Source organism: Salvelinus alpinus, chromosome 27 (assembly GCF_045679555.1).
Source record: "Salvelinus alpinus chromosome 27, SLU_Salpinus.1, whole genome shotgun sequence".
Lineage (NCBI taxonomy): Eukaryota > Metazoa > Chordata > Actinopteri > Salmoniformes > Salmonidae > Salvelinus > Salvelinus alpinus.
In genome coordinates, this window is record NC_092112.1 from 22919727 (window position 1) to 22941486 (window position 21760).

The 21760-nt window shown below is 43.8% G+C and overlaps 1 protein-coding gene across 2 annotated transcripts in view; it reads right to left on the reverse strand.

The window, feature by feature from the left end:
* The window catches only part of LOC139556189 (transcription regulator protein BACH2-like), a 107930-nt gene that overhangs the window by 37050 nt on the left and 49120 nt on the right, over positions 1-21760 (reverse strand). Inside the window, exon 1 of one of the 2 annotated variants that reach the window (XM_071369805.1) lies at positions 8568-8710. The exons of the other annotated variant lie outside the window; for it this stretch is intronic. The gene's annotated coding sequence lies outside the window, so the exon portion shown is untranslated. Of the gene's footprint in view, positions 1-8567; positions 8711-21760 lie in introns of those variants that run through there. 2 annotated transcript variants of the gene reach the window in all.

Here is a 21760-nt window from a genome sequence, read left to right on the forward strand (position 1 = left end):
CTGTAGGACGGAAGTTAGAGGTAGTTTTGCGAGCTAATGCTAACTAGTGTTAGCGCAATGACTGGCATTCTATGTTATCTACTAGCATGTGTGTAACAATAAAGTCAGAAATCACGCTAATGCTAGTTAGCAACTTCTTTCGAACTGCAGGCAGAGACATAAAAAATGGTTTCCACGAGTTGATCTGACTTTGGGGAAGTAGATAAGGGGCTTCATTGCCAAAATCCTGAAGTATCCCTTTAAACGTGAAACGACTGAAGAATATTGTTAAATGATCATATTGCTATAGAAACCAAGTAATAAACACAGATAGAGCCTGCCGGACTTGTTTCCATCATATAATGAGTTTTCACATCCGCAGGGCTTGCTGTTCTTAGTAAATCAGAGCTGCATGACTCCATAGTTCCTTCAAAACACACATAAGAAGCTCTGTTCTGGGAACCGGCAGCACATTTCCATGAAGTCAGTGTCAGGCCAATTTTCCCCTCTGCTCAACCACTGGCGATAGATAGGAATTCAACTATCTTTCAGCTATCCTTCTGCAGATAAATCATACGGAGGCACTCTATAACTGACTCTCTTTTATGCCTGGGTTTGCTTACTCGTCAACCCCTACTTCATTCCTGGTTCTACACGTAGAACACAGATAACTTTGTGTACATGTAGTGATCAGTCACATTAAAAGGAGTCCCTAGTGACCGGCCAGGCCATGCTTTCCTTGACTGTCAGACACTGTGCCACATTTGGAGCAGTCCTGGCTCTCACTCAGACAGCTGAATATAACATCAGTAAAATAGCTCTAACACACCGCCTCGCCTCAGTGGACGACAACACTACTGGTGAGAATGGAGGCTTCTTCCCCCCCTGCAAACGGAAATGTCTCTGTTGAAAATGGAAACTCCTGTCTTGTAAATGGAAATGGACTGACCGGAAAACACTACTCTGCTGCTCTGCCAGGGTAGTGAAATATCACCTATGTCCATTTCCTACCAGGAATGAGAATCAGACAGTGCTCAGGTTTTACACCTCAATAACTACAGTGCAAACTATGTAGTCATCAACTACATGAGGGAGAGAGTTCTGGCCCTTACCTCTCCAGGTTTAAAAACAAACCTAATTTGATCTCACTGCTTTTACTAGACCAGCCATCATTGCAGACCCTCATATCTTTTGCTGTGGTATGATAGGGCTGGTGCGGCCATGCGGGGGCCGGTTTGTAACCACTGTCCAGACATTTACAGTGGTTGTCTGAGTGGTCGGTCCCAATTATTGTTCAGTTTTTTTTATTTCCACCATACATTTCTCAGTGTGCTTGGCAGGATAATGACCTGTCTTCCAAGAATAATGTCTCCAGATGTGGTTGCAAGGTTCATAACAATCCAAACATGCTATTTCTAACCCTGGAATGTGCGTTCGCCTTGCTTCCATTTCAGAAGTCTGTTTTGCAGCGGGGAAGGAAAAATACAGGGACGATACACACAAACACACACGCACGCACCACAAAATAGCTGGTTATGGTCGCGTTCTGATTAGAATTGCTGAGGGATGCAAAGCTCTTCTTTTTTTTTGAAGTTAATTTAGTTTCTACCGCAGCTCTTTTCACTAACTGATGCAGCTAACCTGCTTTGTGACTAACACTCCTGTACAGATCAAAAGCGCAGTAGTGTGGTGATACGTTTCCGACAAGCCCATCAACAGAGCTGACTCTGGGCCTAGGCACAGCTCTATTCTCCTGAAGCACCAACACTGATTAACACTAATGTAGGGCCTCCCGGGTGGCGCAGTGGTCTAGGGCACTGCATCGCAGCGCTAGCTGTGCCCAGGCTCTGTCGCAGCCGGCCGCGACCGGGAGGTTCGTGGGGCGACGCACAATTGGCCTAGCGTAGTCCGGGTTAGGGAGGGTTTGGCCGGTAGGGATATCCTTGTCTCATCACGCACCAGCAACTCCTTTGGCGGGCCGGGCGCAGTGCGCGCTAACCAAGGTCGCCAGGTGCACGGTGTTTCCTCCGACACTTTGGTGCGGCTGGCTTCCGGGTTGTTAAGAAGTGCGGCTGGTTGGGTTGTGTTTCGGAGGAGGACGCATGGCTTTCGACCTTCGTCTCTCCTGAGCCCGTACGGGAGTTGTAGCGATGAGACAAGATAGTAAGTACTAACAATTGGATACCACGAAATTGGGGAGAAAAAAGGGGGTACAATTTATTTATTTTTAAACACAAAAAAAACAACACTAATGTGGCTGGAGAGGAGTCAGTTCTCAGCTCTTTACACTTTACCAGCGACTCCTGTAATATTATACAGTATATTAACAAAGACATGCATACAAGCGTACATACACAAAGTACGCACACACACACACACACACACACAGCTTATTTGAGTTCAATGTGCTACTACAATGCATCTATACTGTACAGTAAACGGAAAACTACTACCATCAAAGACCCATACTGTCACCATCCACCAGCCACTTGCAATACCTTTCCTGCAGACGCCTTTATGATTGCAGTTAGCTGTCGCCTGCATGCACTGTATGAATGGACTCGTGGTCTGTATGTGGACCGTCTGCACCTTGACTGTAAAAGCCTTTCCTCAGTCCATTCAACTGACTGACTCCTGACTCCTGACCACCAGCTGAAAGGTTATAGCCTAGCCAGTAGAACCCAGTCACCTCCCCTCTCACAGGCTCAGTGGGGTTAATGGGGTTAGTGGGGTTACTCACGCACACACACAGACAAAACAGTGGATGGTTTCAGTCACCTATGACATGGCATTATGATGCGTTTCGGGTTAGGGGGCCCTGTAGGAGAGGGGGAGTAAGAGCATCATGATGGGCTCTGTGACGTGTCCTCTCCTCTCTGTGTCTCTTAGGCATGTGCAGAGAGGGGATTGACGTGAAGAGAAGGGGGAGCAGAGGGGAGAGGACTCTCCTCTCTCTCTCTCTCTCTCTCTCTCTCTCTCTCTCTCTCTCTCTCTCTCTCTCTCTCTCTCTCTCTCTCTCTCTCTCTCTCAATGCGGAACAAAACAAAGCCTAAAGCGCCACACTCATGACAGCAGAAAGGTCACATAACTCAGAAACAGGGCATCATCTACCAGGGACCAAACCCCCTTCCCACATGTACACCCTGGATGCCATGACAACGCACTCCTCCTCAGACATACACACCTTTCTCTCTACAGCCATTTTTACAGAGTATGGGATGATGTGAGGTATCTTAACAGACAACACAATAGAAAATTAGAGACTGTTCTGATGCCAGATGTCTGTAACTACTACGAGGATGTGTATGACTTTAATTGTAACATAGTTTCTAATCAGAAAATCTGAATCACTCTCTCTCTCTCTATGATGGCATTTGCTGGAAGTAAACAAGCCATGTCTGCTGCTGTAATACTATTAGGATTGTGTCCCAAATGGCACCCTATTCCCTTTATAGTACACTACTTTTGACCACTTTTGACCAGGGCCCATAGGGTGCCATTTGGGACGCACACCAAGTCTCCTGAGCAGTATGTATTGAATACTAGCAAGACTACGAGTAATGGGAGAGAACATTGCGTTACTGTGTAATGTGTACCATTAGGACAGGAGGCCTGATGCCAGATGTCTGTAACTACTCCGAGGATGAGCATGACTTTAATTGTAAATTACCAAATTAAGTAGCTAGCGATAAGAAATGTGCTTGGAGAGGTAATGTCAAACAGGCAGCTAAGGCAGTCAATGTCAAACATGGCTTTAAAGGTGATAAAACCACTAATTGAAAAAATGTCTGCCTGGGGGAAATAGATAACCCCTGCCAATATACCATAAACATCGCCCAGCACCATCCTATGACTGACAGATAAACAGACGGAAAGACAAACATGTGTGGCCCCCATTGCCTGCTGTATGTTCCTATAAATGCCTATATTCATCTTTGTACTTTCTCTAAAATGAGGGATCAGAGCCCTCCACTCACTTCAACATGAAAGTCAACCCAGATGACTATTCCCATTAAGTGGCAATTTCCTCATCTCAATGGTCTCAGGCACCTGCATGCTTCTCTTCATGCAGATCTCTCCCTCCCACAGGACATTAGAGAATTCTGCTTATTCAACCACCTGGAGGGCTCCGTGTGTAATTGTTCAACTGTTTCAAAAGTCATGTATTGGAATGAAAACGACGACGTAGTAATCCATGTAGTACGTGTTCTCTTGGCCATCAAGGTCATTATTTCCTCAGCCTGTTAAGGGTTTTGGTGTGGGGCTTTAGGTAAGTTAATTGTAGTAGATTAATGAAACCAAATCATTGAGAGGCGCAGACAGACAGACACCTGAGAGGGCCGGGCAGAGAGCTGTTAAGTTGGTGACAGCATCTGTACAGATGTGTTTCCCTAATATAGAAATCAATAATACAAAGGTATATTGGTATTCATCTGCTTGCTATTTGGGTTTTTAGGCAATGTTTCTGTATAAGCACTTTATGACATCTGCTGATGTAAAAAGGGCTTTATAAATACATTTGATTAGATATATAAATAACAGACAGTAGTTTAAGTGAGCACATAGGTGTCATTGATAGTCAGCAATATTAATATAATTTTTAACTCGTGAAATGATGTTGTAGGATAATTTACACAAGAGAGTTTACACTGAATCTATGATGCATTAAGTAATAGAGGTCATAACATGTCGAGATCGTTGTGGTAGAACTTGACTGGCCTGCACAGAGCCCTGACCTCAACCCCATCGAACCTTTCGGATTAATTGGGACACCGACTGGAAGCCAGGCCTATTCGCCCAACATCAGTGCCCGACCTCACTAATGTTCTTGTGGCTGAACGGAAGCAAGTCCCCGCAGCAACATTCCAACATCTAGTGGAAAGCCTTCCCAGAAGAGTGGAGGGTGTTATAGCAGCAAAGGGGGGACCAACATTAATGCCCATGATTTTGGAATAAGATGTTTGACGACCAGGTGTCTTTTGGTCATGTAGTGTATGTATTGAACATTGGGGGCTCCTCAGAGAAGGAATGGGAGGACCATCCTCCTCAGTGAATTATAAAAAAAATTTGAATAGTGAAACATTAAAAAAAATATCCTTTTTAGATAAAACTATACTAAATATATTAATGTAACCAAATCATTGATTAAAACACACTGTTTTCCAATGAAGGTCTACAGTAGCCTCAACAGCACTCTGTAGGGTAGCACCATGCTGTAGACGGAGTACAGCTAGCTTCTGTCCTCCTCTTGGTACATTGGCTTCAATACAAAACCTAGGATGTTCATGGTTCTCACCCCCTTCCAAAGACTTAAACAGTAATTATGACAACTTCTGGAGGATGTACTCTAACCTGTCAGAGCTCTTGCAGCATGAACTGACATGTTGTCTACACAATCAGTGGACCAGCGAATTAATCTAGTACTGAACGCTATAGCTAGCTAGCACTGAAGTGCATAAAATGTGGTGAGTAGTTGACTCAAAGAGAGAGAAAGACAATAGTTGAACTGTTTTTAACAAATTAATTTTCTTCAAAAATGAAGGAAAAGCAAGAGAGAGGGAGATAACTATATTTCATAATTTGTTTCCAGTTTCACTTACTTAGCTAGCAAATGCAGCTATCTACTTTAGCCTACTCAAACAACTGGCTCAAACAGATGCTATGTTAGCTAGCTGGCTACAGTATGACTATCCAACACTGGAACTCTTCCAAGTCAAGGTCAGCTTTTAGTTTGACTAATTTATTGCCACCGGAACATGCCGGTAAAACTGCTAAACTGCTTACTGACTGTACACTGTACTGCATGATTTTAGTGGGTTTACTAACGCGTTAGTTTTGTTAGCTATGCTGACTATGACGTTACTATCTCTAATATGGTGACAACAATGTAGGCTGTGTGTAGCGGTTAGCGGTTATGATAAAGTTTGGCTTGGAAAGCTGATGTGTTGTGCATTGAAGTCCACAAGCAAAGGGAAAAGTTGAGAGGAGGAGAGTGCATAGATGTCAGAAGGAATACAATGTGGCTGCTATGAAAGTGAACTGTGTTTACGCGTGATCAGGGGTGTATTCATTCTGCCGATTCCGTTGAAAAACGTTTCTTAAACGGAAGCAAACAGAACGAAACATAACAGCAAACAGATAAACATACCTGAATTTGTCCAATAGAAACCCATGTTTGCAACTGTTGGACTGATGATTACACCTAGATCAGTTAGATGCAGGCAAAAGTGTGCAAAGCTGTATTGAATGTGTCACTGTCCATGTGTCTATGTGTCACTGTCTGGCACATCAAATTTTTCTCTCGACCTGTGTGCACCTACGTTGTATACATTAATTCATAGACTAGGTTGTAGCAAACCTCATGATGGGTAAATTAAAGTATCATGTAGTAGCCTAAACATATCGCTGGTCCATTGAACTGGGAGAATGGAATATAAAGGGCAGTCATCCAATATGCTGAAATAGAAATAAGGAAATGCTCATAAGAAAAATTAGCGTCCTCCCTCATCTTAAATGGAATCGACCGCCACTGGTAAAGAAGGGGTGGCTATGAGAAGACAATGCATTGATGTATTTAACTCTGGGTCTCCTCAGGCCACAGAGAAGGGTTGCAGAGGTATCAGACAGACACAGAGACAAGTCAGGCTATGCCGGTGTTCATTAAATCCCAACTCGATCAACAAAAGCCCACCCGGATAGAGATCAATATTATGTCACTACGCTCCGATCCCGAGCAAGAGCAAAAACAGCAAATTATTAACTTTCGACCAGTAGGCTGCCAGCACTTTAAATATTAATGTAAGGGATTCTGTTAGAAAAGAGGAATGGGATCCGCTCTGTTTCTGGTGGTTGTGAAGGAGGGAAGAAAGAAGAGAGAGGGAAGGAGGGGAGAGAGGAGGAGGGAGATGGAAGAAAGAAGGAAGGAGAGGGGAGGAGGAGATCTCATCTGATTTTGCACACTGCCGTAGGGGACTTGGGGGACTTGTTTAGTAACACCATTAAGAGATCTGTACAATCCAACGTGTTAACAACTAAGGTAGTTCATGTCTTATAGAGGCAGGCAGAGGGTTATAACCTTCAGCACGTGAATCAATACTAAGAACACCATAGGGATTCACCCTCGAAGAAAAAACAATTAGTGAAAAGTACAATAGTATAGTCTGTGTAAACTATCAATGGCAACGGTTATCCAGATTAAAGTAGGTTAAAATGCTGACGTATTGCTGTGAAACATGAGGGTGGTCATGCAGGCTGTTGTGCTCCTTACACATGTATCTAGCAGAGTAGTTATTCCATAGGCTCCACATCACAGAGACCTCACTCATCAGTCATCACTAACTGCTGATTGAAATGAAACATACATCGTACTGTATGCAGATGTAGGATCTTAATTTGAGCCAGTTTGCTACAGCAGGAAAATAATTGTGCAGCAACAGGAAATGTATATTATTATGTGGATTATAATTAATGGTGTTACCTACAGAGAAAAAGGACTCTCCTTGAGAGTATCAAATTCATTCTAATGATGATGGAGAATCAAATTAGAGCTCATTAATTCCATCGCACAGGGCTTTAGTCAAATTAGTATGTCAACGCAAGCAGTAACAACTAACAAGATGTTTTGAAGCAGTCTCTCATTTAGACCAAGATGTAATGAGGTTGGATCGATCACTCAGAATTAAATTGCTTTAATCGCAGAATCTACTTTACGACAGTGCTGAGACAACAACTATGTGGTTTGCCAACAAATAACAACACAGAAAACCACTTCCTGACAGAAATGCACCTTATGTAGCTCATGCCTGGAAACACAATATAGACAAACGTGCTCGTATTACCTCAGATGGATTTCTCAACTGGGCCAGTCATTCTGTAACTCTCCTTCTCACTCGGGTAACTTTATTATGTCTCGCTATCTGTTGCTGAGTACTGAGTACATCTGTGCATATGTGAGTGTGTGGGTGTGTGTGTACGGTGTATTTGTGTGTGTATCACTATGTGTGTGTGTGAGTGTGTGTGTGACGGCATACCAGAGTATTTTAGGCCTCTTTCTGCTTAAGCTGCAGCTTGCATGAATCATGACTTCCCACATTGTAGGTCAGAAAGTAGGATGAGTCATAACACTGTCTTATATGGTAACAGACTTGTGACATATGATAGAAACACTGAGTTACCTGTGGACCTGGGCTATCTGGTCCGCATGGACACAAATGTAAATAATGTTCCCAGTTGCATCATATTCTGTGTCAACTATCAAATTGACACTGTGATCACACTATAGAGTCTAGAGAAACACAGTAGAGACTTTAAAGCTTTGAGCTTGTCATGAAAAGCGCTATAGAAATGTAATACATTATTATTATTATTATTATTAACTGCTTATTTCTGAGCTGGAAATTTAAAACCAAAAATATATTTTGAAGTTAGATGAGGCAACGGCTGTCTTCAAGAAGAATACGGTAATCCCCTACATCCAGATACCGGAATTTTACCTAGCAACTTGATGTTATTTACATGGTAAAAATGTAATAAGTGCAGGGTACATTCTTTTGTGTGTCTAATCTCGGAGAGTATCACAAACTACTAACCTTAACTTCTGCACCTCAAGCAAATTCCTCTCACGTCTCCATTGTGTCGATGTTTAAAAGCCCTTCCTCCTCCTGAGATCAGTTCGATCATTACAGAACCCTTTCTGCTGAAGCTCAACAACCACAGGCACCTGGGCCATATCAACCACAGGAAAACTCTGACGTGAGCAAAACACCCACTCCATCACATCACATTGCCTGAAACAAGCAAAACACCCTCACCATCACATCAGCTTGGTCTGAAACAAGCAAAACACCCTCACCACCACACCAGCTTGGTCTGAAACAAGCAAAACACCCTCACTATCACACCAGCTTGGTCTGAAACAAGCAAAACACCCTCACTATCACACCAGCTTGGTCTGAAACAAGCAAAACACCCTCACCATCACACCAGCTTGGTCTGAAACAAGCAAAACACCCTCACTATCACACCAGCTTGGTCTGAAACAAGCAAAACACCCTCACCATCACACCAGCTTGGTCTGAAACAAGCAAAACACCCTCACTATCACACCAGCTTGGTCTGAAACAAGCAAAACACCCTCACCATCACACCAGCTTGGTCTGAAACAAGCAAAACACCCTCACTATCACACCAGCTTGGTCTGAAACAAGCAAAACACCCTCACCATCACACCAGCTTGGTCTGAAACAAGCAAAACACCCTCACTATCACACCAGCTTGGTCTGAAACAAGCAAAACACCCTCACTATCACACCAGCTTGGTCTGAAACAAGCAAAACACCCTCACTATCACACCAGCTTGGTCTGAAACAAGCAAAACACCCTCACTATCACACCAGCTTGGTCTGAAACAAGCAAAACACCCTCACCATCACACCAGCTTGGTCTGAAACAAGCAAAAGACCCTCACCATCACATCACATCAGCCTGAAACAAACAAAACACCCACACATCACATCACATTACCTGCAACAAGCAAAACACCCTCACCATCACATCAGCTTGGCCTGAAACATGCAAAACACCCATACCATCACATCACATTACCTGAAACAAGCAAAACACCGACACCATCACATCAGCTTGGCCTGAAACATGCAAAACACCCATACCATCACATCACATTACCTGAAACAAGCAAAACACCCTCACCATCACATCACATTGCCTGAAACAAGCAAAACACCCTCACCATCACATCACATCAGCCTGAAACAAGCAAAACACCCACACATCACATTGCCTGAAACAAGCAAAACACCCACACCATCACATCACATTACCTGAAACAAGCAAAACACCCACACCATCACATCATCTTGGCCTGAAACATGCAAAACACCCACACCATCACATCACATTACCTGAAACAAGCAAAACACCCTCACCATCACATCACATTACCTGAAACAAGCAAAACACCCACACCATCACATCACATTACCTGAAACAAGCAAAACACCCACACCATCACATCACATTACCTGAAACAAGCAAAACACCCTCACCATCACATCAGCTTGGCCTGAAACATGCAAAACACCCACACCATCACATCAGCTTGGTCTGAAACAAGCAAAACACCCTCACCATCACACCAGCTTGGTCTGAAGCAAGCAAAACACCCTCACCATCACACCAGTTTGGTCTGAAACAAGCAAAACACCCTCACCATCACACCAGCTTGGTCTGAAACAAGCAAAACACCCTCACCATCACACCAGCTTGGCCTGAAACAAGCAAAACACCCTCACCATCACACCAGCTTGGCCTGAAACAAGCAAAACACCCACACCATCCCATCAGCTTGACCTGAAACAAGCAAAACACCCTCACCATCACATCACATTGCCTGAAACAAGCAAAACACCCACACCATCACATCAGCTTGGTCTGAAACAAGCAAAACACCCTCACCATCACATCAGCTTGGTCTGAAACAAGCAAAACACCCTCACTATCACACCAGCTTGGTCTGAAACAAGCAAAACACCCTCACCATCACATCAGCTTGGCCTGAAACAAGCAAAACACCTTCACTATCACATCACATTGCCTGAAACAAGCAAAACACCCTCACCATCACATCAGCTTGGTCTGAAACAAGCAAAACACCCTCACCATCACACCAGCTTGGCCTGAAACAAGCAAAACACCCATACCATCCCATCAGCTTGACCTGAAACAAGCAAAACACCCTCACCATCACATCACATTGCCTGAAACAAGCAAAACACCCACACCATCACATCATCTTGGTCTGAAACAAACTGCCAAAAGGGAGATACAGTAGTTGGGGGTATTTCAGATGAATCTGGTTACCACAAGGAATTTGAGCGTTGCCACTAGAGCCAGAGCTGTGTGGTGATTGGTGAATGGGCGGCTGGGCGCATGTGCTAATTAAGCCTGGTGATTGGCAGACCATGGGGCTGCTGGGAAGAGTGTTTCCGAAGTGGGATTATTCCCTGAATTATTAATGAACGGGACCCAATGGAAGGGTCTGTCTGGCTGGAGGATGGAGGATGGGGGGTGGGGGGGTACTAGGGGGTTATGGGAAGTGTTGGAGAGGAGCCAGATGGAGGGATTTATACAAAACAACACCAAAAAAATCCACCAGAGACAAAAATAATAATAATATGAAAATGTTGATGAGATATTTGGCAATTAAATAAAACTTCACCTACTAATGGAAAAAAACAAACAACAACAACCTGCGAATGGAAACTCTTCTCACAGGAAGGAGGTGACACCGAGAACCACCCACGGGAAGCCTTCAAAGGCTGAGGGTGTTGTTCAGTGTGTGTGGTGTGAACATGTATGTGTGAGTGCATTGGAGGGCATTCATCCGTTGATATAGAAGTGAAAAAGCAGCTTTTCACACACACCACAGCACCCTTGAAGGTGTGATATCTAGCTATCTAGCGTTGTAAGAATAGATACAAGTGCTCTCTCTCAGTTGTAGCGTGTGCATGGATGTGTGAACTATAAAGCACAGACATGTTCAAGATCCCCAGCAGAGATCAGAGAGAGACGCTACCAAGCTAAACCATAAGGCAGAGATGAAAGGCTTCATTCAGGGTGATGACTGATTGTAATTCATCTACGTTGAGCATAAATAAATAATAAGTTTCTCTGAGAAATCAGAGCTCCAGACAAAGATTGCATCTCAAATGGCACCCTATTCCCCATGTAGTGCACTACTTTTGACCAGAGCCCTATGGTATACATTACATTGGGAATAGGGTAACATTTGAGACACAGACAAAAGCTCCACCATGGTGAAAAAAATGTCACATGACAATACTTCCTGTTTCTATGGTTATTTACAGTTGTCATGTTATGCCCCATTAACCCCAGTTCTTACAAGAAGCAAGATTATACACTAGGAAGTAAGAGAGCCATACTGTACGAATTGTCCTTTCTCCAAAATGTGAAGGATATCACTCATTCATCATTTTTTTATTAATACATTCATTAATGAAGACTTTAGTTATTGCTTTTCAACCACAGTTTCAGTTTTGAAATGTGAATGGGAGGGTCAGCTATTCACCCTGCAGTATTTCCTCTTTAAACTCAACAGCTGCAAAATGTGTTCCTTAAAATCAAATTGACAAGAAGATGAATAAAGGAAACATGGTTATACTAATATACTAATGCCAATTGAATGGTAAAGAATGACAGATCCACCATAGACAACTACAGCAGACTGGACTGGATAATCTGTCTAGAGTTTCCATAGAACTTTCTCACACATAGCCTCACTCCCTTTACTATGCTATAAGGTAATTGGACAGGTCACATAAATGGATGTCATGCAGTGTGTCACTAAGGTTGTCTAGGGATACACTGCCTGCCTGCACACCCGCTGCTGTCAGTTCATGACGTGTACTGTGGCTGGCTATGGTGAGGGGGTTGCAGTATGTTCACACATACCAACACAACACACCAGTGACCCTGGTCCTGGCCAAGCTGAGGGGACCTTGCTCACATTACACAGACACAGAGTGACTGTCTGCCAGTGCCCATACCAGGTCAGATGACCTGCTGGCAGAAACACTGACAGGAGTGTAAGAGAGCTAATCTGGGAGCTGAGGTGAGGCTGCAACACATGTGAATGTATGTGACTGGGGATAATGAGTCTGCATGTGCACACTAAGACAAGCAGAATAGTAGGTTAGATTAAATGTTGTGAAATTAATGCCATACAGATCATGAACAAATCCTCTAATAATAAATTATACCACTCTCCACTCATCGTACACACAAGTCAAGTGATGTATTATTTCATATGCAACATCTGCGTGATTTTGCCTCCTACAGTGGTGACTCGACTAGTAACACCACTTCCTATGGAATCCCCATACCTTAGACCAGTGGCTCCCAATCAGGGGTACTTGGACCTCTGGGGGTACTTGAGAAGACTCATGAGACCATAGGTCTACTGGTAAAATGCACATGAGGGGGTACTTCAGGGGTACTCTGGGCAGAGCAACATTCAGCTGGTGGTACAGCAACCGAAAAAGGTTGGGAACCACTGCCTTAGACAGTCATGATACGGTCAATGAGGGGCTGACACAGAACAGTCAAGTTGGAGCAAACCCAGACGTGATCAGTCAGAGAAGGAGATAGGAGGTGTACGTAAGACAACCCATGTGTGTCTGAAATACATTGAGAGGGCACGAACTGAAAGGTTATGGTTGAAGTAAGCACAGATGTGACACATACTGTGGTTAGTGTGGGTTAAGACAACTCTGTAGGTGACTCAAACTGAGAAGAGAAATCCACTGATTAGCATATGCACTCTTGTTGTACGTGAGAGACTTGAGACACGCTGGAAATATTCTGAGGGAGGAAACACTGACTGTACCTGTGGTGATGATCAGCGTGATTACAATAATGCCATTTCAATCACTGCCAGAGGTGGAAATGTTATGTATGTGAGAAATGCAAATGTTATGTACGTGAGCAATGCAAATGTTATGTATGTGAGAAATGCAAATGTTATGTATGTGAGCAATACTCACCATTGCTCTTTGAGATGAGTACTGGTTGAAGTATTGTTTTGGTAGGTGGTTTTGTCTCCTCCACCACATGTTGTTACTTATTATGGACAGATATTAATGCTATGTGACAAATGCTATCTAGTATCAATGGTGCTCAAATCTGAACTTCACCTTAATCCAGACATACATATGTTACCCTTCATACCTTCTTCAATTATTTGTATTTGTATTTATTAGGGATCCCCAAGGCAGCAGCTACTCTTCCTGGAGTCCAAACACATTAAAGGCACTTACATTACAATATAAAACAAAAGACAAAACAGTACATCATATAACATTATTACATCACTACATATCTACAATACAAAATGTATAATACCACCAAGGTACTGTTTACATGATCACCTGTTTACAGGGCCACTGGCCAAATGTTTACAGGGCCACTGGCCAATCTTACACTCTTGGGCCTGAGAGATCAATATATATCTCTGGAGCTATTGATTTCTGCTTGATTAAAACACTGAATCTTAACAAGTCCTCCAGACAAGACCAAGGAGGGGGGAGGGGAGGAAAGAGAGGTGAGTGCAGCCAAGGTCTTGTGAGGGTCAACCATTATAGATTGTACCATTATAGAACTATATCTATTGCAGAAGAGGCTGGTTGAAAATGGTTGGTTGAAATGAGTACAATAGAGTTTCTATCAAAAGGGTCCGTATCTACAGGCTGTTGTTTTTCCTTTTTCATATTGATTCTGTTTGTGATGTAACTATTCTTCTCAAGACGCCCTCGAGAACAAGATGTCCCATCTCAAGAGGTTTATCCAGCCCACAAATATCGAAATAAACGCAAATGAATAATGGTTTCTATACATTTCAGAGCATAGTGTGTTGTAGAGATACTGTACAGATTAATAGAGCTCCACCAGATATGGCTAGTTATTCATTCCATGGCAGTGTGAAAGTATTTTATTACAGTCTGGCATTTTCAATGACTCAATAGAACAGATGAGAGAGAAGTCCCATTCAGGCCTAGTGTAATTATAACTTCACAGACACACCGCCACTTTCAACTACTTCCATTGTTAAAGAACAGGAGCTCTGTCTGATTTTCATGCCAAAAAGCTGCAGAATCATACAGAAAAAGCTGCAGAATCATGGCCTGGAGTATTTTCTATGTTTATTTTAATCTGAGGTATAAAGACAACCTCATGCAACTAAAGCTATCCAACTTCTATTTTTTATATGTGCTTTTTCTGGCCACACATTTCCTGTTGTAGGTCAATACAAAGAGGTGAATGAGGAGGACAAGTGTAGGGGAATTAATGTAACTCACATTCAAATGATTTATTTCATGTGTGATGAAACCAAGGCGATAGACAGTGGGTGTAAAGAAAAACCTACTGTGCTAAGGTATATCACAGCTTGAAAATAAGCATTTCCCCCAGCAGTCAGTCAGTCAGAATGAAAGTCATAGAGGGCCAGAGAGGTGTTTTATAGGGCAGCCTTCCATGGCCATCCATCCCTTTGGATCCTTCAATTAAAAAGATACGACAATAGACTGGGCCTCAAAGTGAAGTCCCTCCTCACATATGTAGATGTCTTGCTGGCCTGAGTCTTACTCTGGCCCTGACACCTGACTGCGTGTTTCCCAAACATCACTCTCTCCTTTTCAACTCACGTTTGAAGTCAAGAGCAGAGAAAATACAACATTGACTGATGTAGCAGGCCATGCAGTGTTCCTTCTGGATACCGGGATCTCGGGGAGAAAAAGTGCACGCAGGCTGTTGCTATTTGCAGATGAGGGCCAGAGGCTGGCTGAAATGACACGTTGGACCAGGAGGAGGTCTGCGGACAGGAGGGACATTTGCTTTTCCAGTGACGACCTGGGAGCACAGCTCTTGGACGGTAATGATTGATGCGCTGTGTCTGACTGAGCATGATCCTAAGCGTTTTAGCTCTAGTCTGTGGGCTAGCCAGAGCAACCACGCACAGACTGGACATGCCTGCCTGGCCTCAGCCCGTCTGCCTGCGAGAAGGCCACTGTTCTAACTCACACATAAACGGTCCTTTTTTCGTCCCGCGGTGCGCCGCCACTTTCTGACTGTGGTCAACCTCTGGCGAACCACAAATTACTCCCTAAAACGCAGGCAGACAGGGCAGAGGAGAAACTACAGTTTGTTTGTTTATGGTTTAGGCTGCACACTAAGTCCCCCCTTATTTTTAGCAGTCTAATCTGTCAATGGATTTATAATGGACGAGACTTCACAGATGAAAAAACATGAATAAAAAAAGAGTAATGCCAAAGTGTACCCACCAGGGTTTTTTTGTCTGATCTCTCAATACTTAAAATACCCCAGGTTTAAAATGGTAGAGAATGTGAAATCTGTGTTCTGTACCAAATGTTCAGGTTATTTAGATACCAGGCGGCAGACACATTATCTAACATTAAAACATTTCTGGGACAACTACCATTGGTATGATGAATCATCAATGTGTGGCAGTGGAGGCGAATGGAATGGAATCAAACACAGGGAAACGACGTGTTTGATGTAGTTGATACCATTCCACTGATTCCGCTCCAGCCATTAACACGAGCCCGTCCTCCCCAATCAAGGTGCCACCAACCTCCTGTGGTGTGTGGAGACTAGGGATAGGATTCCTACACATACAGTACAGTACACAGCCTGCTGCTAATCTGCTGTCTCTGTATTGAAGTGCTTGATCAAAATGACCACACACAGTCAGACATCGCTCGCTCCCTCTTCCATAGGCTTTTAATAGAAACAAACTGTTCTAATCCAATCTTCTCACACCATGAAACTAGGCCTCTGGGACTGACCGACTGGCCTCAGTCTCAGCCTCTAGCCTCCCTATTACGGTTCTTAAAGAGATGCTCTGCTATTTTGGCGACTAAAAATGATTTTTTAAGAGAGAAAGAGAGAGAGAGAGCAAATTACGTAATGCAAATGTGATGTAGTAAGCTATTTTCAGGGAACACTTTTGGCTCGTGAGTGCTATTTTCAGAACTACTGGCTAAAAAGTATACAAAAGTACCAAATAATCTCTTTAATATGAGTAGAAAGAAACACGGACCAGCCCACCATGGACAAAAAATGCCCTTTAGAGCTGTAGCCTGCCCGCCTGCTAAGGAGTCAGTCTAATCCAATAAGAAACTGTCTCACAGCGTAATTATCACAGGGGAGGAAGCTACCGTACACACGCACAACCAGGAACGACAAGTAGTAGTAAAAACACAAACAAATATGCAGTAGTGCTGAAACTGGATCTGTACCACAGCAGCAGACGTTTCCCTCCCAACAAACACACTAACTCTCTACCACTGTCCTCTTGAGCCTGCCTGGCACACTCCCAGACAATAGAACCATCAGATCTGATTTGCCTTGGATCTGGACTCTGCAGTCTATCTAAACTCAACACGCCACACCCCGATAAGGGCCTGCTCTCTGTGATGAAGCGATAGTAGCTATGTGATTTATTTGCTCTCTATTTGATGAATGGGTCACATTCCAGCCTGTGTCTGGTGGAAACCCCAGCAGGCAGCTTTAGCCTGTCCTGGGAGGGCTGGAGGAGAGGGAGAGAGAGTGAGAGTGAGAGGGAGGGAGGGATAGGGAGAGAGAGAGAGAGGGAGAGAGCAGAGCAGAGCAGAGCAGATGAAGGAATGCCCATATCCAGGTGAGAGCAAGGATTGTGGCGGCTTGCCATAGAAAACTACAGGGAAGACCTCTGACTCACTGAGGGGAGGCTATAGCTGTGTCTAAAATTGCACCCTATTCCCTATCTAGTGTGTTATTTTTGACCTAAGCAGGGTCAAAATTAGTTCACTATAAAGGGCATAGGGTGCATTCAGGGCACAAAACCTATGCCTCTCTTTGATCCCTCTATGCTCTCCCCAGTTCCATCCATATGGAACAGCCATCCATCCCATAGACACATTTTCAATATCCTCGAAAGGCAAAATACCCAGCCAGGCATTGGCCAGTCCTGCAGTTTAGGCCTATGTGCTCAATAACATGCTACATGACTTGCAGCATACGCATGTGAGTCAGGCCGGCTTTGCCTATCAATCTCATTTAGTGTGAGGTCTGTGCATACAGTGCAGTACTGTGAGGGTCTTCAATGAGACCAGGATAAAGCAACAGAAGCAAACTCTACATGTATGTATTAGTCTCTCAATGTAAACATGTGCCAAAGTGAGTATATGAACGCTCTGCATGAACTCTCTGCAACTCGAAACTGAGTCTGACTTTGAAAGAGTTTGTCAAAACGTACTTTTTCGGTAACACACAGTGATTTAGATCAGGGGTTCCCAACTCCAGGGTTTCCACAGCCACATAGTCAAAAATTGCTATATTGTAAAAATTCATGAAAACAAAAATAGGCTTTTTGGTCTTAATTTAAGATTAGGGTTAGGCATTGTCACATGAATTGACGCTGGAGAGACGAAGCAGGTACGGGGAGTCAAACATTTAATAACGAACGAGACAGGAACAGCGTCAGCAAACTAATAATACAGACAAAAAACAATTAATGCAGCGGGGAACAGAGCAAGGAAACTGACAAATATAGGGGAGGTAATAAACAGATGATGAGTGAGTCCAATATCGCTGATGCGCGTGACGAGGGAAGGCAGGTGTGCGTAATAGATGGCAGGAGTACGTGATGCAGGGTAGCCTGGCGCCCTCAAGCACCAGGGAGGGAAGAGCGGGAGCAGACGTGACAGGCATAAGGTTAGCAGTGTGGTTAAGGTTATGGTTAGGTTTAAAATCACATCTTAAGAAGATCAATTGTAGAAATAGGCAGGGTTTATGACTTTGTGGCTGTGGTAACTAGTGACGACCCAACTCCACACACTCCACACAAATTCTGATTCAACTCATTGAGGACGTGATGATAGGTTGACAACTTCAACTCATTGAGGGCGTGATGATAGGTTGACAAGTTTAATCAGGTGAGTTTGTCTGGGGCTACAACAAAAATGTGTACTGTTGGGGGTACTGGAGGACTGGAGTTAAGAAACACTGCTGTAGATGACTGAGGTTTGTGAAAAAGCACACTGTGAACTACTCATGACAATGAGGCAGTGTTGATGAACGACGTGCCTGGACACGACTGGTATCAGAGGGAACATAATAGAGGAGTTATCATGTCAAAGGGTGAGTCTGTGGCTATGTCCCACATGTGCCTATTCCCTATTTAGTGCAATACTTTTGACCAGAGCCGATGAATACAGTGCCATTTGGGAAGCAGAATAGTCTCTCCCTCTCCATGACCTTACTCCTCCACACCAAAATACTTGCTTTTTACTGGGAGAGCTCATAAAAAACCAAGCCCAGACTCCACCTGTCAAGGCGTTAGCCAGCAGTGAGTCATGGCAGGATTTATCACTGCTTTCTCTGCAGAGTGAAGGTCATCTGAGGGAATGGCTGGCTGAAGTAAACCAGCCAGCTCCCCTGGTCCTGCTGAAGGAGGCAGACTCAGAACAGAACAGTACCTGAGTGCTGTTAGCCTAGATGACTAGTGTGTAATGGAGAAATGCATGGGGGAAATGTACTGTAGCATTCCATTAGGATTCCTTCAGTAATGCTCATCCCACTCCTTTCACATCTTGCCTGAGAGAATATAATAACTTTTTCCCATTGCTGCGGAGGTAAGGTGGGGAGAGGGGGAGTAATGGGGGGTGGAGGTGAGGTGAGATGGGGAGAAAGAGGGAGTAATGAGGGGTGGAGGTGAGGTGAGGAGAGGAGAGGAGGGGAGAGAGAGAGAGGGAGTAATAAAGGATGGAGGTGAGGTGGGGAGAGAGAGGGAGTAATGAGGGGTGGAGGTGAGGTGAGATGAGATGGGGATAGAGAGGGAGTAATGAGGGGTGGAGGTGAGGTGGGGAGAGAGAGAGAGGGAGTAATGAGGGGTGGAGGTGAGGTGAGATGGGATGGGGAAAGAGAGGGAGTAATGAGGGGTGGAGGTGAGGTGGGGAGAGAGAGGGAGTAATGAGAGGTGGAGGTGAGGTGAGGTGGGGAGAGAGAGGGAGTAATGAGAGGTGGAGGTGAGGTGAGGTGTGGTGGGGAGAGAAAGGGAGTAATGAGGGGTGGAGGTGTGGTGAGTCACACACACATTTACATATAAGCAGATACACAAACACAAACACGCACAAACATACGCACACACACTTTCACTTCCACATTTTAACACGCAGGCAGACACACACACACACACATACACACACACACACACACACAACCATGTGTACCCCCCCCCCCCCCCACACACACACACACACATACACACACACACACACACAACCATGTGTACCCCCCCCCCCCCCCCACACACACACACACACAGCAAGAATGCTCTGATGTCTAAAACGTTTTTTTTGCGCTCCCCTCCTGAGTCATAATTTCAATGAGGAAAGCAGAAATGAGTCAGAGAACTTTCCACTGGTCTAATAGTACATTCTCAGAATGCCATGACAGAATCTCAGGGTCTAGTTCTCTTTCATCATGTTGAATCAGTTATAGTAGAAAAAGGCAAGAAATTGCTCCCTTTTCTTTCTGTTATTATTCGCTCTATTAAGAATTAAATATTACAGCATATGAAATGATCTCATGACACAATCAGTCATATGAACAGCTTTCCATACCATCTACGCATCATAATAAACATTCACACAAAGCTTCAAATATATCATATGGTAACACACCGCCATCACAAAGTCTCAAAATTAGCTTTTTCTCTTCGATATTTTATTCCACGCTACAAATGAATTGGCTTAGCAGTTGAAAGAAAAGTGTATTGTTAAGTGGTATGTGCTGCATTGAGAAGTTTAGAGAATGTGCATCACATCACAGCTTGGCCAATTAGATCGGGTCTCCCCTGCTCTAGGAGGGCGTGACTATGAAGGGTCCACTGGAATGACTCATTTATTCAGGCTTCTCCAGACAGCTGCTCCTCTGAGACACAGAGAAACACACCCCTGGGAACACCTCTCCATCCCACCATCACTGCTTCTTAAACTATTTATAGTCACAGTGCCCATGGTTCTATTGCAGAGCATGTCCTATAGAAGTCTGGCAGTCACACCTTTCATTTTATTGTTGTAGTTTATATATATATATATATATGTATTTTCTACAGTGTAGAATAATAATGAAGACATCAAATCATGCAGTAACCAAAAAAGTGTTAAACAAATCCAAACATGTTTTATATTTGAGTTTCTTCAAAGTAACCACCCTTTGCCTTGATGACAGCTTTGCACACTCTTGGCATTCCCTCAACCAGCTTCATGAGGTAGTTACCTGGAAAGCATTTCAATTAACAGGTTTGCCTTGTTAAAAGGTCATTTGTGGAATTTTTATCCTTCTTAATGCATTTGAGCCAATCAGTTGTGTTGTGACAAGGTATACAGAAGATAGCAATATTTGGTAAAAGACCAACTCAATATTATGGCAAGAACAGCTCAAATAAGCAAAGAGAATCAACAGTCCATCATTACTTTAAGACATGAAGGTCAGTCAATGCGGAACATTTCAAGAACTTTAAAAGTATCTTCAAGTGCAGTCGCAAAAACCATCAAGGGCTATGATGAAACTGGCTCTCATGAGGACTGCCACAGGAAAGGAAGACCCAGAGTCACCACTGCTGCAGAGGATAAGTTCGTTAGAGTTAACAGCCTCAGAAAGTTCAAGTAACAGACACATCTCAACATCAACAGTCCAGAGGAGACTACATGAATCAGACCTTCATGGTCAAATTGCTGCAAAGAAACCACTACTAAAGGACACCAATAATAAGAAGAGACTTGCTTGGGCCAAGAAACACAAGCAATAGACATTAGACCGGTGGAAATCGGTTCTTTGGTTTGATGAGTCCAAATTTGAGATTTTTGGTTCCAACCTCTGTGCCTTCGTGAGACACAGAGTAGGTGAAAGGATGATCTCTGCATTTGTGGTTCCCACCGTGAAGCATGGAGGAGGAAGTGTAATGGTGTGGGGGTGCTTTGCTGGTGACACAGTTGGTGATTTATTTAGAATTCAAGGCACACTTAACCAGCATGGCTACCACAGCATTCTACAGCGATGCGCCATCTCATCTGGTTTGAGCTTAGTGGGACAATCATTTGTTTTTCAACAGGACAATGACCCAACACACCTCCAGGCTGTGTAAGGTCTATTTGACCAAGAAGGAGAGTGATGGAGTGCTGCA